We start from the raw sequence: 27,056 nt of genomic DNA, 5'->3' as shown, positions 1-27,056 counted from the left end.
TTCACTCTCTGGAAGAGCTTAGCAGTCTGCAAATCTGGAAATTTCACTGTGTACTCCTTCTTTCAGATGATTTATAAATATGCTAAATAAGTGTGGTCCCAGGCAGAGTACTTGCAGGCAACATTGTTTATATGATCCAGAGAAATGGCCTTATATTTTTAAATTGTTTCTTTTTTTTTTAAGCATCAAGAGCAAAGAACTCCCCCATCTCAGAAAAATACAATATAAGCCTTTTCAAATGCCTTTTGCAAATCTAAATACATTATGTTTTGTTACTCCTTTTTATCTCAATTACTTTGCCAAAGGCTACTACTGGATATAAATTCTCCCCATAAAAACCCCACTGCTTTCTCCCAGTGGGCTACTGGAGCTGATGTTGCTAACGGTGCTACTTTGGGTCCCTGAGTCCTGCCCAGCAATGCCTTTATAATAATAAACATTTTCAAAATCATTTTGACAAAAACTGACACTAAATAACAAATAAATGGGATAAATTTTAGATGGCAGAACCTTCATTGCAACTTTTAGTTTACTCAATCAGAATTCAATTTTAGGCAAGTTACCTAACTTTCAGTTTCCTCACTTATAAAATAAGGAAGTTAGGGCCAGTCTCAAATGTGTTGGGAAGAGGAAGAGGCTTAAATTGTGATGATAACAGCACATAGTAGATGCACCTGCCATGGTGTGCTTTCTCAGCTAATGGATTCTGAGGATGCAGAGAAATCCTGATCCAGAAAGCATGAGGACTTGGCTCATTTTCATAAAGTTAATCACGTCAAACAAATACGCTGGTGCTTTGCATGAAGAGATCTGGCTAACCTTGGGAAATGTCTCATTGAAGTGGCATATCCTGGTAGGAAGGGGTCTGGTTTCTAGTGATTAGTTTAACACTAGATCTAATTTAAGGAAATGTATGCTATTCTCCCACCCACACCGTTTAATCTCCAACGGGAGGCAGGCTGAGATGTGCCCCCACACTGGAGCTCTATTGCTGCCCCTTCCATAGAACTACTCCGAAGAGCAGAGAGAGAGAGTGTGTGTGTGTTGGGGGGGGGGGAGACAGAGAGAAGGGGAGAGAGAGAAAGAAAGGGAAGGAGGGAGAGAGGGAGAGAAGGAAAGTGAATTAACAGTGTGATGGTTCATGTCAAGAACATTTGGGTAACTCTCCATATTTTTTAGAAATGATCCTGCAGCATCAAAGATACTGACAATAACAACGACTCTTTATTGAATATGTACCATGTTCTAGTTCAATGTGCTAGTTGTGCTAGAAGCTGTGCCAAAGGCTTTATATATGTGTATACGTATCTCAATTAACCCTTACGATAACATTGACGCTCCCATTTTAGAGATGCAAAACTAAGACTCAGAAATACCTAGTGACCATTTGTAAGGTCACAGTGTGAACAGGGGTCATGCCTGGTAGTTGCACCTGACTCTTATCTGCTCTTTAACACTCACCATGCCCCTCTTCTCTTAACCTCTGAGCCTTTCAGCCTTAGCTAAACTATTTGTTGCATCACTATGATGATTCTCATTTTGAGTTATTGTGTTTAAAACACTTATACTGTGTTCTGAACATCTGAAAACATTAAAATTATACACCTTCAGTTTTGGACAGAGCTTGCAGCCACAATAAAGCTATGGACTGAAAGTGCTCAGGCATATACCACACAGAATTTCCTGTGAAACGCTCATATAGACCAAGGAGAGGAAACCCTGGTCAAGCCAGGAGTCAACTCAAGTTCGCTAATGGTGGAGGGGTGGGAAGGGTGACATGTGGCTTCAAAACTTCTGAGTCAACAATAAGAAATCCAACAGCAAGGCAAAAAGGGAGAGAACATTCCAAAGAAAGATAGCTACTTTGGAGAAGTGTAGTTCCAAGGCAATTGGGTTTGTCTTGACGGAGAACCACTTATCATTTGATTATCTTTGTAAGCAGTGGAGCCCCTGAAATTGTAGAATCCTACCACCAAGGCATTGCAAATTATGAAACCAGTCAGCAGATCTTTAGTTTTCAAAAACCAAAGTAATGTTGACTGTGGAAGTAAAGGTTTAGTATGGATTTCATTACTACTTGGGTGAAAGTTAACCATAAGTAGAATAAACCCCAAAGGGAGAGTCAAAGATAAGGTATTGGTAATTTATTGGATTTAGTTATTCTAAGTCATTGAGGCAATTCAATTCAACTCAAAAAACAATATTGAATTTCTGGCACAAAGTATTTGGAGAATTTTCCAAAGGGGACACTGGACTAATGGAGCTTATAATATTGGAAGATAGATGCCAATGACTACATTATCAAACCATTAAGAAAAAAATGATTATACATATGATCATATAATGTGGTCCCAACTGCTGAGTTCCACCAAATAAGAAATAAAAGTTATCATGCTTTCTTCAATTTTTTTTTATTACAAGTATCACAAGAGAAATGTGGGGTAAAGACAAGCTATGTGTTGAAATGACAAGAACCTGCCACAGGTTATTATCCATTTATCAGAGGAGTAGCTGCCCCTAGGAATTTTCTCCAGCATCAATTAAACAGGACAACCTCTAAAACCCCATTTCAAATTCTAGCAAAAGGAGAATAACTGTGCTGAGTGACAGTCCTATAATATCATGTCATTGTCATTTATACTTCTAGGTTTAGCTGTGGGAATTCTGCTAGACAATATCATGACATTACCCTGGCACTGAATAGCTCACTTCAGAATATATGTCACAGCAAAGCTGAAAGTCAGAGCGGTTAGACTTCTTTTTTTTCTTTTTAAATTTAATGTGATATAAATTAAACATGCTAAATTTAACGTGATGTAAATTAAACATGGTTTTCCTTTATTTGCTTTTTAAAAATTAAACAATGTTTTGATTATAATAATAATAATACTGCTTATTCAGTGTAGAAAGTTCATAAAGTACAGAAAGCCACAAGTAAGAGAACAAGTTATCCATAGGTTATTGACATTTAGGTATATTTCCTTTCATGTATGTTTGGTGGTGGCCAAAAGGAAGTACAATTTTCACCTTGATTTGTTTCACTTAAGATTAAAACAAAATAACTTTCCTACATAAACTACTGTCACTCTAACATTTCTTCAAAGAAGCAATCTGTAATTCATTAACCATTTCCCTTAGTGGCAGAAATTTAGGTGATATTCCTTTTCTGGATGTAAAATATTCCATATGCTGAAAGAAAAAAAAGCCTTACCATCCTACAATTTCCATTTGCATTGACATGTTTGCATAGACTCAATATGAAAGACACCAAAGAACGCTGCAAGAATGTACATGAGTCACAAAGAAGTCATGTAATGACAGTCTGTTTCCATGATCCCCATGAAACCTCAATCCATTTACTGCTGGCTAGACCAAGTCCTCCAGGGAAAATAACAAATCCACATAATGTTCCTCAGTATTACTTTTTTTTTTTTTTTTTTTTTGAGTTTTGGTTTGTTTTATTCTTTTTTTTTTTTTTAGTAGTAAATTGGAATAAATTCACTGTAGGTTTTATTTATGTAAATATTACTGTATGCCATAAAACATTTCAATTAAATATCTATTAAAACCATGATATTCTTTTTTTTTTTTAGGTGTACTTTTTTTTTTTTTCATTTTTATTGAGATTGTTCAGATACCATACAATTATCCAAAGATCCAAAGTGTACAATCACTTGCCCCTGGGTACCCTCATACAGCTGTGCATCCATCACACTTAATTTTTGCTCAATTTTTAGAAACTTTTCATTACTCCAGACAAGAAATAAAGTGAAAGATGAAAAAAGAAAAAAAGAAAAGGAAACTCTAATCCTCCCCTATCCCTAACCAACCCCCCTCAATTGTTGACTCGTAGTATTGATATAGTACATTTGTTACTGTTTATGAAAAAATGTTGAAATACTACTAACTGTAGTATATAGTTTGTAATAGGTATATACTTCTTCCCTATATGCCCCTCTATTATTAACTTCTAATTGTATTGTCATACATTTGTTCTGGTTCATGGAAGTGATTTCTAGTATTTGTACAGTTGATCATGGACATTGCCCACCATAGGATTCAGTTTTATACATTCCCATCTTTTGACCTCCAACTTTCCTTCTGGTGACATATATGACTCTGAGCTTCCCCTTTCCACCTCATTCACACACCATTCGGCGCTGTTAGTTATTCTCATATCTTGCTACCAACACCCCTATTCATTTCCAAACATTTAAGTTCATCCTAATTGAACATTCTGCTCATACTAAGCAACCACTCCCCATTCTTAAGCCTCATCCTATATCTTGGTACCTTATATTTCGTGTCTATGAGTTTACATATTATAATTAATTCCTATCAGTGAGACCCTGCAATAATTGTCCTAATGTGTCTGGCTTACTTCACTCAGTATATTGCCCGCGAGGTTTTGTCGTCAACCCATTTTTTTAAAATATGGTTTTGTTCACACCCCATACATTCCATCCCAAGTAAATAATCGATGGTTTTCTGCATGGTCATACATTTATGTGTTCACCACCTTCACCACTATCTATATAAGAGCATCTACATTTCTTCCACAAGGCAGGAGGGAGAGTCAAAGAAGGTAGAGAGGCAAAAGAAAGAGAAAAAAAAAAATGACAGCTAGGAAGCAGCAAAAGGAAAAATAACCTTAAATCAAAGTAGAATAAAGAATCAGACAATACCACCAATGTCAAGTGTCTAACATGCCTCCCCTATCCCCCCCTCTTATCTACATTCACCTTGGTATATCACCTTTGTTACATTAAAGGAAGCATAATACAATGATTCTATTAGTTACAGTCTCTAGTTTATGCTGATTGCATCCCTCCCCCAATGCCTCCCCATTTTTAACACCTTGCAAGGTTGACATTTGCTTGTTCTCCCTCGTAAAAGAACGTATTTGTACATTTTATCACAATTGTTGAATACTCTAGATTTCACCAAGTTACACAGTCCCAGTCTTTATCTTTCCTCCTTTCTTGTGGTGTCTCACATGCTCCCCACCTTCCTCTCTCAACCGTATTCATAGTTACCTTTGTTCAGTGTACTTACATTGTTGTGCTACCATCACCCAAAATTGTGTTCCAAACCACGCACTCCTGTCTTCTATCACCCTGTAGTGCTCCCTTTAGTATTTCCTGTAGGGCAGGTGTCTTGTTCATAAAGTCTCTCATTGTCTGTTTGTCAGAAAATATTTTGAGCTCTCCCTCATATTTGAAGGACAGCTTTGCTGGATACAAGATTCTTGGTTGGCGGTTTTTCTCTTTCAGTATCTTAAATATATCACACCACTTCCTTCTTGCCTCCATGGTTTCTGCTGAGAGATCCGCACATAGTCTTATTAAGCTTCCTTTGTATGTAATGGATCGCTTTTCTCTTGCTGCTTTCAGGATTCTCTCTTTGTCTTTGACATTTGATAATCTGATTATTGTCTTGGCGTAGGCCTCTTCATATCTCTTCTGTTTGGAGTACGCTGCGCTTCTTGGATCTGTAATTTTATGTCTTTCATAAGAGATGGGAAATTTTCATTAATTATTTCCTGTATTATTGCTTCTGCCCCCTTTCCCTTCTCTTCTCCTTCTGGGACACCAATGATATGTACATTATTGTACTTTGTTTCATCCTTGAGTTCCCGGAGACGTTGCTCATATTTTTTCATTCTTTTCTCCATCTGCTCCTTTGCGTGTAGGCTTTCAGGTGTTTTGTTCTCCAGTTCCTGAGTGTTTCTTCTGCCTCTTGAGATCTGCTGTTGTATGTTTCCATTGTGTCTTTCATCTCTTGTGTTGTGCCTTTCATTTCCATAGATTCTACTAGTTGTTTTTTTGAACTTTTGATTTCTGCCGTATACATGTCCAGTGCTTCCTTTACAGCCTCTATCTCCTTTGCAATATCTTCTCTAAACTTTTTGAATTGATTTAGCATTAGTTGTTTAAATTCCTGTATCTCAGTTGAAGTGTACATTTGTTCCTTTGACTGGGCCATAACTTTGTTTTTCTTAGTGTAGGTTGTAATTTTCTGTTGTCTAGGCTTGGTTTCCTTGGTTATCCAAATCAGGTTTTCCCAGACCAGAACAGGCTCAGGTCCCAGAGGGAAGAAATATTCAGTATCTGGTTTCCCTGAGGGTGTATCTTAGAAAATTGCTCCACCCTTTGATGCCTCAGGTCACTGTGCTTTTCTGTCCAGCAGGTGACGCCTGTTAGCCTATAATTCTTGACTGGTGTGAGGAGGTATGGCCGTGTTCCCCCAGGCTCTGGGGTCTGGTTCTGAATGGAAAGGGCCACACCCCTTTCCTCCTAGAGAAGACAGACCCCCCAGGTGGAGGTCATTAGCATTTCAATGGTCTCGCTCTCTGCTTGTCTCCACCCTTCTCATAGTCACAGCCCTGGAAACTGAAAATGACTGGGGCTTTCTCCACGGAGCCAAAAAAGAAACAGATAGTCCCCTTCAGACCCAGTCCAAGGCAACCCTCCGGCTCTCCCAGGTCAGTGGTCACCCAAAGCCTCTGTGTGTTTTTTGGGGCTGCGTACCTGTAGTGAGCAGTTCACACTCGCTACTTAAAACCCCAGTTGGAACTCAGCTGCATACCTGTAGTCAGCAGTTCACACTCGCTACTTAAAACCTCAGTTGGAGCTCAGCTGAGCTATATTCGCTTTCTGGGAGAGAGCTTCTCTCTGGCACCACGAGGCTTTGCAGCTCGGGCTATGGGGGAGGGGGTCTCATGACTTGGTTCCACGGGTTTTACTTACAGATTTTATACTGTGTTCTAGGGCATTCCTCCCAATTCAGGTTGGTGTATGATGAGTGGATGGTCTCGTTTGTCCCCCCGCAGTTATTCTGGATTATTTACTAGTTGTTTCTGGTTTTTTTGTAGTTGTTCCAGGGGGACTACTTAGCTTCCACTCCTCTCTATGCTGCCATCTTGCCCGAGAAGCCTGTTTTATTCTTAACTTCATTCCTGGATGTATTTGTCGGGGCCCTTCTGTGAGTGGGGCCCTTTTTCTCTCCTTTCCAGAGTTCTTTCCCTTGACCCGATAAAGTTATATCCTGCTTGGAACCTTTGAGTCCTCTCTAAACCCTGTCGGCCAGCCCCAGGCGCGTCCATCTCCGGGGTTCCCTCCAGTAGCACGCTGGGCTCCCCAAAGAGCGCTTCCTCTGCCTCACGGATATCGGACTTCCTCTAAGACGGCCGCGCCCGCGGTGCTCCAGCCTAACGGCGCAAATACTATATGGTCACCGCCCGCCATCGACTTCATTTTGTCCAGCCTGCTTCAATTTTTATCCAGCCTCTAAAACTTTTCGCAATTAGCATAGTGCCCTCAGTATTACTTTTTGCATTTGTTATATTTTGGAGTTCAGACTTAGCTGACAGATATGAAATAACACATGTAGCTGGAATTCTTCAGAGATTACAATGCAGCAATGCTGAATTACGAGCGACCCCAGATTTCACTGCCACAGAACTAACCGCATCCTTTTAATTTCTGGATTTTTATTTGGGGAGGGGAAGAAACAGCTTCATCTTGCACTTGGAACCACCTTTCATTTTCGGGAGGGGGAGATTATTCCCCCTTTCCTTTTCCACATATTTGCCAACCAAAGAGAGTAGCTCCCATGCAAGTCTATAGAGCTCATCTGACTTCAAAGTGGCCTCTTTTGGATGACACTGAAAACGTTCTGAGGAATTCTGGTGTTCTTAAATGCCTAGAATGGAAGCCGAGGTGGAAGTTTATCTGCAGAACTAAATCTGCAATTAAATGTGAATGATTCCCCACCCCCACCCCCTAATAATTTGTAAACTCTTTCCACCTGAGAGCATGAAGGCAAAAGTGTTTGTATGTCACCCTATCTCAACTTCCACATACCCAGAAATCTCATTTGAACTTGCATACAATTTTTGACTAGGCCGTTCTTTCTCTCATTTCTTGGATTACTGTAATAACCCAAGTCTGGCATCGTATGATGGATGGAAAGAACTCTGAACCAGAAAATCACTAGATTTGGTCCCTGCCCTGACTCTTCTTCTAACTAAGCTATCTTTAAAACCTTTTAATTGCGATATAAAAGGGACAATAATTATTTTATTCAACAAACATACTGGGTGTCTGCCACATAAAACCGCTTAGGCAATTTGTGATCTACAAAGAAGAAAAAAATATTCAGTCCTCTAAGGGCTCACAAACTAGTAGACAGAAAAAAGTGTAAATAAATAAACAGGTATGTGTGTCTATCTTCCTATTTTTCTATCACCTATCTATCTCTCCATCTATCTATGTGAATATATATATCTATACAGCCTTCCCAGCCTAAAAGGTCTTTCTGTGGATTGAATGAGAATGACTAAAAAGGCGCTCTGGAAATCATAAAGGATTGACCTAGGATATCATTTCTTTTAGGTATAACAGAAACTTAAAACTTTATTCCTCCATCCTCGAATAACCCTATAAATAATATTTTGAATATTATCTTTGTTATTTAAATGTGCTATCATGGATATCTTTGGGTAAATTTTATGCTCATTAGATTAGGATTCATGTCTTTCATGTCTTCAACCCTTTCTCCTCTTGTCTAAAATTTCCTTAAATCCAGCCAGACAAATCTCCTCCATGTCTCCAAATGTGCCATGTATATCTCTTTGGCCCACATTCATAACTCTGCATATTCTAGGATGTCTTTGCCCTTTTCTTCATTAGAATCTTGCAAGGATGAAATTAAGCTCCATCCAAAACCTTCCTTGCTCACTTGGATTACGGCAGCCCATCCCTCTGTTGGGGATTCAGTCGTGTCCCCCACAAAAGGCATGTTCAAGTCCTAACTTCCGGTCCTGTGCGTGTGAACCCATTTGTAAACAGGACCTTTGAAGATGTTATTAGCTAAGGTGTGCCCAAACTGAATGAGGGTGTACCTTAATCTGATATGGCTGAAATCCTTATAAGCAAAGGAAATTGGACACAAAAAGAGAAGCCATGGGGAGCAGCCAGAAGGTGGAAGTCAACAGAACCCAGAAGAAAAAGAAGACACTGCCATGTGCATTGCCACGAGATTGCAAAACCAAGGACCAAGGATTGCCAGCAGCCAGCCCAAGAATGCCACCATCTTCACGGAAAAAGCATCGCCTGGCTGATGCCTCGATTTTGGACTTCCCTAGCCTCAAAACCATGAGCCAACAAATTCCTCTTGTGCAAGCCAGTCCACTTTATGGTATTTGTTTTAGCAGCTAGGAAACTGACATACAGTCCTCTGAATTTCTATTGTATTTGTGGGTTACCCTAAACTTTTTTTTCCCTTAATTTCTATTTTTTAAATTCAATTGTATTGAGATATATTCACATGCCATGTAATCCATCTAAAGTATACAATCAGTGGCTCACAGTATCATCATATAGTTGTGTATTTATCACCACAATCAATTTTAGAACATTTTCATTACTCCCCCAAAAATAATAAAAATAAAAAAATAAATAAAAATAAAAAAGGACCCCCCAAACATCTCATACCCCATATTCCCCTCTATTATTTATATATTATTTGTCTTTATTTTATTACTCATCTGCCCACACAATGGATCTAGGGAGTGTTAGTTACAAGGTTTCAATAATCACATAGTCACACCATATAAGCTATATAGTTAAACAATCATTATCGAGAATCAAGGCTACTGCATTACAGTTCAACAGTTTCAGGTATTTCCTTCTAGCTATCTTCATACACTTGAAACTAAAAAGGGCAATCTAAATAATACATAAGAAAAACCTCCAGAATGACCTCTCAACTCTATTTGAAATCTCTCAGCCACTGAAACTTTATTTTGTTTCATTTCTCTTCCCCCTTTTGGTCAAGAAGGCTTTCTCAATCCCATGATGCCAGGGCAGGCTCATCCCTGAGAGTCATGTCCCACATTGCCAGGGAGACTCACACCCCTGGAAGTCATGTCCACGAAGTGGGGGTGGGGTGGGGGTGTGTGGTGGAATAGTGAGTTAATTTCCAGAGTTGGCTTAGAGATACATACCCTGAACTTTTGACACTTGATAGATCCTGACTTGTACTGCTAGCTCCCTTTTAATGTGTGTATGTTAACCTTCTGCTATTACTTTTCAAAGCAACAGCTATAATAATCAGCAAATAACAGTCTGTATGACAGATGTCACCAGAATGGAACTGTGTTAACCTTGGGGAGGAAAAGAGGTTCCCAGTTATACAGTCCCGGAGAGAGTAAGGGACAGTGAGAAAGAATGATAAGAAAGTGAGTGAATGAAAGAGGGAAATGTGTATTTTCTGAATGTATTCTGTCTTAATAAACAGGAAATACTAATTATGAGGAAATGAGATAATCTTTGTATAAAAAGAGAGAACTTAATGGCATAATTGGCTGTGAGCATTTAAGGGTTCTGGAGGCATAAAGCCTCCTTTTGTAATCAATGAGAATCTTAGGTTTATTTGTAAAGCTCTCTGAATTACCTCTTGATGAAGGTACTAATTTTCTGATTATATTTTCACATAAACATTGCTCCAGAAGATTAAAAAAACAAAAACCAAAAAAAACCCAAACCAGCCAATCAGTTCCTGATTCCTCTGTAAGTTACTTTTAATTATAGCTTGCTGCAAGTTAAGTTTTCATATGAGAAATGTGGCTTGCGTTGCTCAATAACCTATTTGTCAGGACTATTAAAGGAAAAATTTGTTACAAAAGAGAACGGGAACTATGTCACTGTATTCTACATCTGAAGTTGTTCTTGGAGATGCGATGATGTGCTAATAGCATCTGAAAACCACAAAACTCTCTGCAGAATATATAAAAATGCTCTGCGTCTTAGGAAGTAGAGAGGCCGCAGTTTTGCTTATATTTTGCTAACCAAGCAAGACATTTACAGCTATTGAGGGTATTTTAAAACTTTTCTTTTACATTTTGAGATCATAATATTTGTGATCTATTACACTGTACGACCAATGCTCCCAGTATTGCAAATGAAATTAGTTTACCAGAACTCATTATTAACATGTTCATATAATATAAAAATAAATTGAAATATGCAAAATACATAAATATGCACATATTTGTTGAGACATGCTTTAAGAAGAATTGACTCTCAAGAGACAATACTAGGTAAATGAGAGCCTGGTTTTTCAATTTTTGAATTGTAAATAGCTTCCTTTTCTGCTCTCTTGCTGCCCCTCCTCCCTTCTTGCTGTTTAGCTACTTTAATGGCATATAACACCCTGGACAGTGGAATGAATTCAATCCAGTCAATTCTGTTTCTTGTCAGCAGCTCTGATAAAAGAATTTGGTGTGGGAGGAGAAAAAATCTATCCAAAAACTAGGTAAAATTAGGGCTTTAGAATCACATCCATGGATTTTAATTAGCCTAGCTAGCTACTACTGACCTGTAGAGTTGGGTGTTTACTATATTTCAGCCATCTTGTAGAGGGCAAAAGGAAGGCATATGTTGTTGTTAGTTCAAAGGACAGTGTTACGGTAAGAAAGGACAAGATGACAACAGTGAGAAAAACATTTTTTACAATCCCTTTTCCGTCATCAGCAACCCCATCCCACTATCCTCTTCCTTATCTCCAACTCCCCTGGAAAGTCATAAAACAGAATAAAGCCAAGAGCCACTATACACCCACTAGTGATACTGATCAAAAGTGGTGGGTTCTCTGCCTGATGCACTCAAATGACCAATTCCTGAGACATCAGGGTTTCAAAGAGAGAAAGAGTTTATTACTACCTGTACGGCAGGAGATCAAACAGCCTCTTGGCCCAAAAATCTGTTTCCCTGAAATGCAGTAATTTTGATAGTATTATAGCATCAAAAGATTTATAGGATGATGAGCACAATAGCTCGAGATGACGAGGTTAGAGATGATCTAATTATTGAGCATGCACAGATTGATTACATGCTTAACAATATGATGATGGGTGTGACTTTTAGTATTATAATGAAGTATAGGTCACTTATAGGTTAAAGTCTAACTTCCTGCACATGTCAGGCAGGCCCACTTCCCTTAGATCCAACTTTATTTATCAAGATAGCCTTGGAATTGGGGTGGGTTAGTTCTGGGCTGACTCAAGGACTTTCATTAATCAACATTAGGGGTGGTCTTTAGTGATCAAGAGACTCTAAAGTTGAAAATACAGATAAAATGGGCACAAGTGAGAGTCAGCTACAAGGCTTTTACAACCACAAGGGCCCAAGATAAAGGCTATATAATCATTATCAGAGATCATGGCAACTGGATTATAGTTCAGAGATTTCAGGTATTTCCATCTGTCTACTCTGATATACCAGAAAGTAAAAAGGAATATCTGGATAATGATTCAGTAATCATAATCATCCCCTAAATCTAACTTCTTAGTTACACTAACTAGAAAGTCTAAAATCAAAAAGAGTGACAGTACCAAGTGGTAGTGAGGATGTGGAGAAAGTGGCAGCTTCATACATTGCTAATGGGAATATAAAATGGCACAACCACTTTTTAGAACTACCAGTCTCTTAAAATATGACCCAGTCCCTTACAATATGACCCTGAAATTCCACTCCCAGGTAGCAACCCAAGAGAAATGAAAACATATGTCCACCCAAAAATTGTAAATAAATGTTTATAAGAGCATTATACATGATAGTTAAAATTAGATATAATCCATATGTCCTATCACTGGTGAATGGTGTTCTAGTTTGCTAATGCTGCGGAATGCATAACACCAGAGATGGATTGGCTTTTATAAAAAGGGGGTTTATTTGGCTACCCAGTTACAGTCTTAAGGCCATAAAGTATCCAAGGTAACACATCAGCAATTGGGTACCTTCACTGCAAGATGGCCAGTGGCATCCGGAAAACCTCTGTTAGCTGGGAAGGCACGTGGCTGGCATCTGCTCCAAAGTTCTGGTTTCAAAATGGCTTTCTCCTAGGACGTTCCTCTCTAGGCTGCAGTTCCTCAAAAATGTCACTCTTAGTTGCACTTGGTATATTTGTCCTCTCTCAGCTTCTCTAGAGCAAGAGTCTGCTTTCAATGGCTGTCTTCAAACTGTCTGTCATCTGCAGCTTCTGTGCTTTCTTCAAAGTGTCCCTCTTGGCTGTAGCTCCTCTTCAAAATGTCACTCACAGCTGCACTGAGTTCCCCCTTCTGCCAGCTCCCCCATATGGCTCCAGTGACTCAACTTAGACCCACCCTGAATGGGCGGAGCAACACCCCCACGGAAATTATCCAAACAGAGTCATCACCCACAGCTGGGTGAGGCACATTTCAAAGAAACACTCAAAGAATTACAATGCAATCAACACTGATAACATCTGCCCACACAAGACTACATCAAAGACAATGGCGTTTGGGGGGCACAATACATTCAAACTGGCACAAATGGATAAATAAATTGTTGTACATTCATACAACAGAATATTACTTGATAACAAGAACGAATGGGCTACTAATACAGGCTGCAGTGTAGAGGAATGTCAAAAACATTATGGTAATTGACAGAAGCCAGACACATAAAAACATCCATTTCTAGAAAATTTTGAGAAAATATAAAACCAAAGAAAGAAAGCAGATCAGTGGTTGCCTGGGGTTAGGAATAGAAATGGGGATTGACTGCAAATTGACATGAAGGAACTTTTAGGGGTGACAGAAATGTTCTAAAACTGTATTGTGTTGATGGTTGGACATCTATATAGATTTATTAAAAATCACCAAACTGTATACTTAAAATGAGAGAATTTTATGATCTGTAATTTTCCAATAAAGCTGTTGTGCCAGTTTGAATGTATTATGTCCCCCAGAAAAAGCCATATTCTTTGATGCAATCTTGTGGGGCAGACATAATAGTGGGGATTAAGTTGGAACGTTTGGATTAGGTTGTTTGCATGGAGATGCGCCCCACCCAACTGTGGACGATAACTGATGGGATATTTCCGTGGAGGCATGGCCCCACCCATTCGGGGTGGGCCTTGATCAGTGGAGCCATATAAATGAGGTGGCTCAAGGAGAGGAAACTCAGTGCAGCTGTGAGTGACGTTTTGAAGAGGAGCAAGCTTGCTAGAGAGGAATGTCCTGGGAGAAAGCCATTTTGAAACCAGAACTTTGGAGCAGACGCCAGCCACGTGCCTTCCCAGCTAACAGAGGTTTTCCGGACGCCATTGGCCATCCTTCAGTGAAGGTACCCAATTACTGATGTGTTACCTTGGACACGTCATGGCCTTAAGACTGTAACTGTGTAGCCAAATAAACCCCCTTTTTATAAAAGCCAATCCATCTTTGGTGTTTTGCATTCTGCAGCATTAGCAAACTAAAATAGCTGTTAAAAATAAAAATAATACTGGGTTAGAAAGCATTCAGTGATTAGTATTCTGTAAATATAGTATAAATAAAACCATTCCTGAAGGCTTTAAATTAGGCTGCTCCAGAGAGAAACCTCTGTCTTCCTGGAAGGCACCATTTACCAGCTGGACTAAAGAGTGGGCGACATACAAACTGCAGGGTGTTCAGGACACCTCAACGAAAATGTGACCCAGAGGACAGCTATGCTCAAGAAGCCTATACTTAGTAATAGGCTAATGGATAACTAGGATATTCTTTGCCTCAAAAGAATATGTGTACAATAAATTAGTACCTTTAACTTTCCATATGTGGGTGTATTTTTGAGGGTTTTACTAGCTCCAATCATGACACTTTGGTAAAAATGTTCATATTTTCTAAAGCCTCACAGCATATGGTTTATGAATATTCGAAGAGTACAGTGATCACTAGGAGCCAACCTGGGTTCTGTAGGAGAGGTAACAGATGGTGACAACGAGATGTCTCTTAAGAACCAGGGAATAAGTTTTACCCTCTAAGGACTAAATTAATCATGGCAACAGAGTAAGCAGAGACAGAATGACTTCCAGACCCAGAAAGAACCAATGGAATAGACTGGCAACTTGGCTGAAGTCAGCAGTGCTGCAGCCCAGCTAAACAAAGAAGGTATTGTGTCAGGATGGGTGGACATGGGGAAGGTCAGATCCTAGCAATGCAACATGGATACAAGAGAATTTGAAAGCCTAGCCTTGGCAGTATTCCTGTGAGAGAGTGCTTGAATCTGGAATATATAAGCTCCTGATCACTTAAGGGGTATTCTCTGCCCTGGGCTATTTCATAGGCTATCTCATCATTCCTCATATTGATCCAGATAAAATATTCCTCAAAATTCCCTTTCCTCCAATACCACATGCACCAGGAAGCAATCTTCACTGAATCAGTTGCCCCGATACCAAGAAAGGAAGTGTCAAAGATGGGTGGGGCAAGCATTTGGTCACAGTTAGAGAATCCTTCCACTATATATTACATACACAAACAAATTGGAAATCTTGTTTATTAGCTGTCTTCTCACCAATTTAATCAACACCACTCAGACACAAGAATCTGCTCGGTAGGACACAGTGATTAAGAACAGGGCTGTGTGTTGGGGTGACTTAGGTGTTAGTCTTGGCTCAGATACTAGATGACTTTAAAAATAGTTGTTACCTCCAGAGGTTATTGTCAGGATTAGATGAGATACATGAAAAGACTTAGCCAGTGTTGGACATACAAAACAAGTCTCAGTAAATGGTATCTGCTGTTATTATTATTATTACCATTGCCACTCACCTTTTTGATTCATCCAGTTTCTGAACAGGTAGTCAGCTCATCAATGTAACATCACAACCAGAAACAGCTCAGCAGCCAGCCAGTGGTTGTCCCTGGCAACAACTCCTGCACCATAAGGCACCCTTCAAACATCAGTGGTCTCATTAAAAATTAGTTTTTGCTGAACTATATTAATTTCCTTTTTTTTGACAGGGCTATTAGTATAAGGTTGAAAGACCAGGGGACTGCCATAGATATAGTGTCTTTGATTTCAATAAAGTACTTGATAAAGTCTTTCATTATCTATAAGATGGTGGGCTCTGTGAGAGAAAAACGGAGTGATTCACAGCTGGTTGTACATCTATACCCAAGAGGCTTGATGGATGGTTCTGTCACATCCCGTAGGGGGACCACTGATTGAATGTCATAGGAATCTGCCCCTGGATTCTGCTCTATTCAATATTTTTCATTAATGGCATTGAAGTAGACATAAGAGGTAGTCTTATCAGATCATTCAATGACATAAAGCTGTGAGGGATATTTAATATGATAACAGGCCAATGCAAGATTCAAAATTCCCTCAACAGGCAGAAAGGCCAAGCTGACACCCATAGGATGCAATTTAACAGGGATAAATGTAATGTCCTACATTAAGGCTTCAAAGGAAATGAAATGTGCAAGTTCAGGAGGGGGGAGATACAGTTTTGCTACATTCAAAGAAGGATCTGAGATTTTCATTGAACACAAGAAGAGGTTTAGTGGAGAGAACGCCAGACTAAAGGTCAGACGGAAACACACATGTACAAGTCATGGGTTAAATGACTTTACAAAACATATAATTTCATTAACTTAATATTTCAACCTTACAAAGTTGGTAACTGTCTCCATTTTAGAAATAAACAAATTGAAGCTCAGTAATTTAAGGAACTGACAAAAGTTAAGCAGATGATAGAGCCGGGATTTGAACTCAATAGTGACTCCCAAAATTTGTGATCTTTACATTTATTACACCATGATGCCAATTACCTCTCAGAGGTGCTGTGAGGCTCAAGTGAGACAATTTAAATAGAAGCACCTGGAAACAGTGGCTGGCTTCATAGCTTCTGCTTAGAAGTTGTTGGTCTGTTCCCAAGCCATGTGCTTATCTAATTGACAGGTATTTTATGTATTATAATATGAACCCTGCAGTCTAAGTCTTTGCACATTTTACCATTACTATAACTACCACAGAAATGATTCTGTCAATTTTTCTTCTCTACATTCCTTTCTCCACTCACAATTATTCTCAAACCCCTAATACCAAAAGAGGAAGAGACCCAGGAAAAGGTAATGGGAAATGTGAATGCAACATGAAATCTCTGTCATTTAGTAATGATCCAGATAACTAAAACTTTTTTTAATTAAGGTAATTTCAAGGGCTGCATTAGTGGTTCTGTGTTGCATATTTACATGGTAAAACCTCAATTACCTTTAGATAATGAAGTGGCGTGTTAAGTAACCTTAGTAAAATGATATACATGTAGAATGTATGAAATTTTCACTTAATTCAATTATTTAATTAGCGTATTGTGCCGGTTTGAATGTATTGTGTCCCCCAAATACCATTATCTTTGTGGTCTTGTGGGACAGACGTTTTGGTGCTGGTTAGATTTGCTTGGAATGTGCCCCACCCAGCTGTGGGTGGTGACTTTGGTGGGATACTCCTATGGAGGTGTGACCCCACCCATTCAGGGTGGGCCTTGATCAGTGGAGCCATATAAAACATGCTGACTCAAAGAGACTAGACGGAGTGCAGCTGTGAGTGACGTTTTGAAGAAGAGCAAGCTTGCTAGAGAGGAACGTCCTGGGAGAAAGCCATTTTGAAACCAGAACTTTGGAGCAGACGCCAGCCACGTGCCTTCCCAGCTAACAGAGGTTTTCTGGACGCCATTTGCCATCCTCCAGTGAAGGTACCTGATTACTGATGTGTTACCTTGGACACTTTATGGCCTTAAGACTGTAACTGTGTAGCCAAATAAACCCCCTTTTTATAAAAGCCAATCCATCTCTGGTGTTTTGCATTCTGCAGCATTAGCAAACTAGAACACGTATCTTATGGTTAAGGGAAACTTTTTATTGTTGTTGTTGGAGTCTCTATTGGAATTATATATATATAATTTCCCTGCCTAAGTGAAGTTATTGATGGTCCTTAATTCTTTCCTGGATATTTGGAATACTGCATTGCCTCTGAGTTGTGCTCCCTGCAGACCATTTTTCACTGGGCCACAGTGTTGCTGCAGAGATGGCTGAGGAAGGCACTCAGCGCCCCCACCCCCACTCTGCATCCCTGGAAGATTTTGTTCTTTTCAATAAATACATCCCTAGAAGCAGGGATGAATAACACTATCTAAAAGATCCAGTTAATGGAGGTTTTACTGTAAAAAAATAATCCTTGGCGGACTGGGGGAGGTACAAGGCTCTTTAAATGTTCTTTCTTTCTTTTTTTTCACCGAAGTCAGCCATGATTCACAAAGCAAAATGGACAGTCACAGCTGCCGTTGGCGCTGGCCGTCCCATCTGGCGATGAGTTTCAGAGGTGAGTGTCTACGCTGACCTGTGCATTGGGTGAGGGAGACCCTCTGCTGCAAACTGTCTTAGAAAGATATGGAGAAAAGTTATCATTTTGGGAGTGGAGGATTCTTTTGGACCAGAGGAATTTTTAGTTTATGATAAAGTGGGGCATTTCTTTCAGCTTCTTAAGCTCAAATCTGAGAGCCCCAAGTGGGTTTTCACATGAGAATATCTTTTACCTACATCTCAACTTGGTAACCCCCTATTCACCTTTCTGTATTTCAAGACCAAGTTCAAATATCTCTTTTGTAAATGGTGAAACTTTCACTGACATCCTTTGTCATCTATCCCCTACCACCTTTTTCATACTGTGCTAATATTAGGTTTTTACATGATTCCTTCTCTAGACCAAAATTTTGAAGGCAGAAATAAATCTTATTCTCTTGGAATGGCTAGCACCTAGCATTTTGGAAAGTAGCCCCAAAAGAAACCAACCCAGGCCAAAACAAAGAAATCTCAAAAAAACAAAAAAACAGACGTTTTGAATGACAGTATTAAACTAGTCATGAGCCAAGAAAAAATATCTACTTAGCATATTGTAAGAAAAAAATGAAGCACGTGTGTATTACAGATCAGATTTACAAGCTTCTTGATCAGAATTATGAGCTCAAAATGAAAAAGGGAAAAGAAGAGCAATGCTTTCTAAGAAGGGAATGCTGAACCATCAAAGGAAAAGCAATATCCCTACTTGCCAATATAATTCATTATAATTTGCAAGTCTCCACTGAAAACCAGGCAATAAACAATAATTTAGAATTTGGTAGAAAACTGGGTTTAATCTGCAGTTGTCACTGAACTCATTACCTACATATCATGCCACTCATGCAGAAAGAATTATTCAGTTTTCACTTCAAGATAATTGTCAAATTAAGCCAGACAGAGAAACAACATACGTTGAAAAGTTGGTAATTTATTTTTATATTGCCTTAGAATGATGATAGTGGGGATCATGTCATTAATTAATTAATATAATGTTATTTAAATGTAGTGGGCACTCAGTGGTCATGGAACATGTAATTAATGATGAAATGCCAGTGAAATGGCAGTGTTAATATCACACCTACTGATCACATCATTTTTTTTTTCCTACCCATACTTAAATTAAAACTTTCCAAAATCCTAGTTTAATTTTCAGGAGATTCAAATAATTCATGATTTTTGGCAAAGAAATTTAAATGCCAAAGTTCTCTCCCAATATATGAAGAGTGATTTTTTTTTGCCATAGCGTTACTTTAATCTCAACTTTTAAATGCATTTACTAACATATTTCAGACCAAATGTCTCAAATGTTGAAATCCCATATTTTAATTCCTTGAGATGAAAGTGGCTTCCTTTGCTCAGCATTTCTTTTTTTTTTTCATTGTTGTTTGTTTAGGTTTAGTCTCTTCTCTCATCAAGGCTTATGAAAAATGATCCTCATATCTCATGAGCATGGATAGAATGTGTCAACAGCTCTCTGCAGGCAAGCCATGAACCGAGGTAAAAACCACTGCAGTATCCTTAGGTGGGGTGTCTCTTAGAGAAATGTCACATAGAAGAAACGCTAATTAAAGGAGATTGGAGAAAAGAGGGGCTACCCTTCCAAACCCCACATTTATGAAATGAGTATCATTAAAATGTTGGTTTTATGAAGCACTTATATAAGTATGGTTTATTTTTTGTTTCCTAAAAAAAAGACTGCATTTGGCAAACCAAAAAATGAATAATTTATATCATGAATTTGAGAAAAAAAAATTTGCATCTAGTGAAGAATTTAATAAAAATGCAACTTTTCAAACACTTTGCTTTTCTATTTTATAATCATTTACATGGCTATCTGCAAAATTTCTTTTCACATAGAAGCTGAAAAAGACGATCTTTATTTTAAAATGGCAACATTGTACTCACTGATGAAGAGTTTTGCAGAGAGAAAAGCTTTATAAACTATTCATTTCAATATAAAAGAACTTTAACTCAAGAGTGTTTAAGCTTAGGTTTTGAATTTATGCGTTGGAACGACCACATGGCTAATATCTTGTCTAAATGCAAGGTCCAATAAATGCATCTCTGGTTAATTTGGGCTGACTGCCAAACAATTTATTAGGAAGCTGGAGGATCTGAATTGATCATTAAGACAACAGAACAAATGGGCTTTGTCTGATTAGCTCAGTTTACTAGATGATCAAGTCATTATGCCTGCTAAATATTCACTTGACTTCCAAATGAGATAGACCCCCATGACACACTCGCTATTTAGGACCCCACTTTAATTAAATTAAAAAAAATCTAATTTCAAAATCTCAGCATCAAGTATCTTTTGCTCTTTATATTTTTGATGAATCACTTTTCATGAAGTGGAAGAGCTTTTTGCTACCATTCTTCCTGATTTATTGTCATATTCTCCACAACCAGAGACTTCTGGAAGATGGATAATTTGGGTACTAAAAGGGGAAATTTTAGGATGTACATATGTTACTAGAATAAAAATACTGTAGGACTGTACAGCACAAACTGAACCCTGATATAAACTATGGACTATAGTTAATAGTATAATAATATTCTTTCTGTAAACCTACAATTTCTCCAATAAAAAAAAATCAGAAATTATGTCAAGTGCCTGGTCTTCCTTTACCAGATATCAAGTGTTCAGTTTGACCTTTGATTAAAATTTAGACAGAAGGGTTCCTTTGGAAGTTTGCGAGTTATGATCCAAATAGTGAAGATGATGGAGACTGCAGAGTCAATACGTAAAGAAGAAAAGATTCTCTCCAATTCTCTGCCCAGCCTTCCAATCCTTCTATCTTTGCCTATCTACAGCAGCCAAGACCCAACCTTCCATGGAACAACACATGTACAGCGACATCCCTTCTTTTAACTTAGGACGGGGCTCTATTACCTTTGTTACTTAAAGTGTAAAACACTAAGGGGAGAGAGTTTATGAAAGAACCACGACAGGTTTTATAAAAGTTGATCACTGTGTCTTTGACAGAACTGTTACAACTCCTACATTTCCAAGTCCCTACTGGCAGCATCTGTTGAGAATAGCAACTGGTGGTGGACACATATAATGCAGCACTTAATATACATTCATTAATTCAGAAACTATACATTGAGGATTGATTCTGTAGGCCAATACTAGACTGCTTAGAGGCATCAGACATGAATGGGACATAATTATTGCCTTGAGGAGTTCCCAGTCTAGTGGGGAAGACAAGGAATTACTAGATGAATCGACAGATGCTCTGACTGCGAATGTTCAGGGGCTTTCAAGGATGACTAGGAGTTTTCCAGTTAATGAGCTACAGGAAAAGAATTCCAGGCAGAGGATATATCAAGTTCAAAGGCATAGAAAAGGGCAAGAATCTAAGAACACAGCACATCTGTTTATGGTTTAAAAATTTATTTATTTCCCTATTTATTTTGGGGGAGGGAGAATTTTATGTGGGAGTGGCAGGAAATAGTTGTCAAGGTGGTTTTCGGCCAAAAAGTTAAGTGCCTTTTGAGGAATTTGAACTTCAGCATAATTAAATTAGGCAATACCTATAAAGTGTTAAGAACTGTGCCTGGAGAAAGTGCATGTTCAGTAAACATAAGCCTGTTTTTATTATGTCAAAGTCAGTGGGAAGCCAATTGATGGGAAGGTTTAAAAAAAAAAAGGGGGGAGCCATGGCATAAGATTTGGTTTCTAACCATAATTCTGATGTCAATATGGAGAATGGAGTGGAGTGAGGAGACACCGGGCACAGGCCAGTAAGTGACACAATTCAAGTGAGTGAAAATGAGGGCCAGGAATTAAGCCTTGGTGACTACTGTGTTCCCAGTGTCTGGTATAGTAGGTGCTTAATAAATAGTGGCTGAACGAATAAATGAATGGCAACAGGAGGAGGGAGAAGATCTGAGAAGTATCTAGGCAGCAGAAATGACAGGGTTGGTGAGTAATGGATGTAGGTGGTAAAGGAGGGAGAGTTTTTTTAAGGATGACTGGAAACTCTGGCTCAGGAGGATGGTGCTGCCAAATCCTGTGATCCAGGAGAAAGGAGGAGGAAAAGGACCGGCAGGGAGCATGAGCCTCTGTGATTATTACTAGCAATGCATGTGCTGGGTTCAGTGTCTCCCAAGTGTTGAGCAGAAGTGGCCAAGGCAGGGCAAAAGACAGGCTCTGTGCCCACCATGCTCCAGTTACAGAGTATGGTGCTTTCCATGGTTCCTCGTGTAATCCCCATGAACTCTCTCTGAGTTTGGTATTGTTATCCCTGTTCACAGGTGGGGAAACTGAGGCTCAAGATGACATATTAACTAGGTAGCAGTGCTCATGTTAAACAAAAAAAGTTCTTCTGTCACAAGACCTGTGCACTTTTCATTCCATCATGTTGCCTTCCCTGTTAAAAATGAACATTTGAAATATGGAATATTCCATATTCAGAAGCACAGGGGGGAAGAAAAACTTTGCAATAAAATGGGAGCATAACTTCTGCTAACTTTTTGCTTCATTAATCCTCCAAACCTGTCCTCCTAATCCATAGAGCTATTATGGGCAGCCATAAAAAGATGTGAAAACCCTTTGAAAAATATAAAGCATTACATAAAAATAAGGTGACATAAAGGTGAGAAGAAAATATGTTCAGATTCTTTTTCAGGAACTCTAGGAAAGTGCAAAAGACGATAGGAGCTGGATGCTGTGAATATTAGGACAATTTGACCAGCAAAGACATCTTTCCAACCGTGGTTCAGAAAACCTGTGGAGTTTTCCTGTTTTTTTATGGGTCGCTTTTCCTAAAAAATGAACACCTGGATTTGAGATGTAAGAAAAGAATGAATTTTGTCTTCCAAAGTCAGACAGTTTACAACTCTACTGCTTTCACTCCTCTCTCAAAGAGCCTTGGTTCTGAAAAAAGTCTAAATGCATTTCACTTGCATCTACAGAGTTCCTGGCAGTTGCCTGGATGGAGAGCTGAATGGTGTGCAAGAATTCTATGTGCTTTCTCCTCTTGCTGGGCCTCTGAACACCATCAAGAGCCCATACATAAGTATTGTGATGTATCTCTCTGCCTCATCACAGTGTCAGCAGAGGCTGCATCTACATTCTCATGGCAGCCACAATGCCCAGCATGATGTCTGGCACACAGAAGGTGTTCACCATGTGTAACTGAAAAAACGTAACTTTTTAACACTATTCTCTTTGCGCTTCAAATGGCTGGCTTCTTCTCCTCCCTCACCTTTCAGCTTTGATGCCACCCCCTTAGAGTGGTTTGGCAGCCACCCTCTTTAAGTAGCTCCCTCCTGCTATTCTCTATGACTGCACTCTGTTCGCTTCTCACATGGTTCTAGAGCGTGGGCCCCCTAAAGCAGGGAAGGTGTCTATTCAGGTCAGTCTGGCAACTAGCATGGGCTTGGCTCATAGTAGGCATCCAGGACCTATCTGTTGATTTACTGAACAAACAAGGTTAAGTCTTAGTGGTAAAGCAAGTTGACAGGGAAGCAGAATGCCCACTTGGTACTCAGAGGATCTTGATCTTGTTCCACCGTAAATCACAGTCAGGCTTAGCTGTGATCTGGGACTGGGAACTGATCTTTCCTCCACGAGCAGCGGACTGGTTCACATACTGAGGTCACTCCTTTGGTCTCATCAGCAGGACTCACCCACCGAATGAGCCGACTGGTCTGCACACAAGCCCCAAAGGAGAACCTAAGCATTGCATTATTCCTCAACCTTGGAGTGGCATCCTTGTTCTCCTAGTTAAATATGCATGGTACATAACAATAATTGGGCAGGCAGAGGACTCACAATTGCTCAGAGTAGATCAGGAAAGCCCGTTTCACCATTTGGTGGGTGGTGTGTCTGCTATGGGAATCAGGATTGTGCCAGGGGTGGGAATAGAAACTACTCCAGGAACTGGTACTGTAGGAAACAATTTACATCTTTTAGGGCATGGGAGGTTCTAGAACTGAATTTATTCCTCCTCATTTCTACCACTGAGATAAACTGTTAAGACTTAAAATGAGTAGATGATATGTAGTGGTACGGCTTGAAAGTCACATAAGACTAATTCATGGGCCGGGCTTTATGCATACTTTACCATATTAGATCCTTACAGCCTTTATGGAAAGTAATATTATCCCTCATTTTACAGATGAAGAAACAGGTGCAGAGGGGTTATGCAAGCAGCAGAGTCAAATTTCAACAAATTGTAAGTCTGTTAGATTTCAAAGCATGTGCTTTCTTCACCATGGAGCCAAAGCACACATAACTAGCTGTTTATGATAAAATTACCTAGTGTAATGCCATTTCTTACATATGCCTTACACACCATTTAGATATCCAGAATATATTTCTGATGGCAGGATAGCATTTCAAAAATGGTGGCTTTCAAGAGATGGGATGTTTCTATTTGGAAACAGATTTAGGAAAAGGGGCTTTTATGTCCTCAGTGTCAACTGACATGGCAGTCATTGAGAATTTCACCAGTTTCCCATTGAACAATTTCAATCCTTCAATTGATTCTTCAATAAAACAGTTTTTATCTATCTAGAAACCATCCTCTTCCAAAACTTCTCCTTGCAAAATGTTCAGTTTTCATTACAGATATTCTTTGACAATTCTGAACAAAAGTACTTGAATTTGACATCCTAGCCATATTTGTCAAGGCAGTTGCAATATCCAGGAGCCTTATTTATACTGAAAACCTGTTCTCATGTTGCATTTTACTGATCTGCTCATCCCAAAAGTCTTCAATGCCTTAAATATAGCCACATGTTACTTACAGCTGCCTAATATGCTTATTCAACAATTTTTTAAAATAGAAGCATATTCTGGAACATATTCAATGTTCTGATGTTGGAAATGATCACTTTTGATTCTTTGCCAAAACTATATGCTGTACCTGGCACATAGACGGTGCCTAGTAAGCAGAGTATTTACTAAATAAAGAAAATATATATGGAGGTTAAAATAATCTGTTTTTCATAATTATATCATATATAATTTCTAAAATTGCATTGGTTTAAAAGTGGGACTGCCTATATGAAAATATAATCAGTGTGAAAAGTTAGAGAAGTAGCGATACAAAATTCAAACCTAGTGAGCAACTAAGATGATGGCGTAAGAGGCTCTAGGGTGCCATTCTCCAAAAGAATCTTTGAACAACTAGAAAAAACTGGTAGAGCCATCTTCCTCAGAACTCCAGAAAGCATTTAAAGGGTTGCAATAACTGAGCGAGTGCCGAATCAAGAAAAGGCAGCTTTAAAACATGGCAGGAGAAGCTCAGGGTGCCCTTGCTGGCCCCTTCCCCACATGCCCTCCCTGGTATGTTGTTGAATCTGCCTGCACTCTCATTGTGGTCCCTGGCCCTGTCCTGGAGGGAGCAGAGTGACTACTATGAACACAGCAGGGTGTCTGTATGTCAGTGCCAATCTATCAGGAGGCAGTCTGGAAGACTAAAGCAGGAAACTGGTCTCTCCTTTACCCTCCCAGAACTTTCCCTGCAGGCAGAAGCAGCTTGGAGACAACTAAAGTAGTATAAGAAGCAATTACATCAAAGGGGCCTGGAGCAAGGGATTACCTGCCTTAAGTTATACAGTAGAGCACCTGGGAGGGGGAGAAAGACTATTTCATAGGGAGTGGAGGGGCATTCAAATTCCTGTAAAGGGGGGAAATTCCTAGGGCCACAAAGAAGCACAAGCCCAGGACAAGATGCAGGCTCAGAACAGAGAGGACCCTGCACTTACTTGCCTCAGGATGATCTTCTTGATAGGAAGGCTAAGCTGTATAGGGTAGCACCAGCGAATACCAGCCAATTTGCAAAGACTCTGAAAGGTTGTTTTTGCTTTGGTTTGTTTTTGTTAGCTCCTGGCACTCGAGGAAATCTCTGTCATATAGCTGGCAGGACACAAACTTAAGGAACAGACAGCTCAGGGACTTAATTCCAGAGTTAACACTTTAAAATATGTGCCAGTTTGAATATATTGTGTCGCCCAAATGCCATTACCTTTGATGTAATCTTGTGTGGGCAGATGTTATCAGTGTTGATTAGATTGTAATTCTTTGAGTGTTTCTGTGGAGATGTGCCCCACCCAACTGTGGGTGACAACTCTAATTAGATAATTTCCATGGAGTGTTGGCCTGCCCATTGGGTGGGCCTTGATCAGTGGAGCCATATAAATAAGCTGATGGGCAGAGGGAACTCAGTGCAGCTGTAAGTGACATTTTGAAGACGAGCTACAGCCAAGAGGGACACTTTGAAGAAAGCACAGGAGCTGCAGATGAGAGACAGTTTGAAGATGGCCATTGAAAGCAGACTCTTGCTCCGGAGAAGCTGAGAGAGGACAAATATCCCAAGTGCAACTAAGAGTGACATTTTTGAGGAACTGCAGCCTAGAGAGGAACGTCCTGTGAGAAAGCCATTTTGAAAGCAGAACTTAGGAGCAGATACCAGCCACATGCCTTCCCAGCTTACAGAAGTTTTCTGGATACCATCGGCCATCCTCCAGTGTAGGTACCTGATTGCTGATGTGTTACCTTGGACAGTTTATGGCCTTAAGACTGTAACTGTGTAACCAAATAAACCCCCTTTTATAAAAGCCAATCCATCTCTGGTGTTTTGCATTTCAGCAGCATTAGCAAACTAGAACAAAATATTAAAATGTACAGTGTGCAACAAAAGATTGCAAGACAAACAAAGAAACAGGAAATAATGGCCCATCCAAAGGAACAAGATGAAAATCCAGAAACCATCAACAAAGAAGACTAGATTTTGTACATATCAGAAAAGACTTTAAAAAATATGATCCTCAATATGCTCAAGGAGAAAACAGAAAACACAGAGAAAGAACTAAATGATAACAGGAAAACAATGAATGAATAATATGAGAA

The 27,056-nt window shown here is 39.3% G+C and overlaps 1 protein-coding gene across 22 annotated transcripts in view; it reads right to left on the bottom strand.

The window, feature by feature from the left end:
• ANKS1B (ankyrin repeat and sterile alpha motif domain containing 1B) overlaps nucleotides 1-27,056 on the bottom strand; it is a 1,210,519-nt gene that overhangs the window by 74,761 nt on the left and 1,108,702 nt on the right. The window lies entirely within an intron of this gene.

The sequence above is a fragment of the Choloepus didactylus genome, chromosome 8 (assembly GCF_015220235.1).
Source record: "Choloepus didactylus isolate mChoDid1 chromosome 8, mChoDid1.pri, whole genome shotgun sequence".
In the NCBI taxonomy this organism is placed as follows: domain Eukaryota; kingdom Metazoa; phylum Chordata; class Mammalia; order Pilosa; family Megalonychidae; genus Choloepus; species Choloepus didactylus.
The sequence above is the reverse complement of the archived record's forward strand: the minus strand, read 5'-3'. Positions and strand labels throughout refer to the sequence as shown.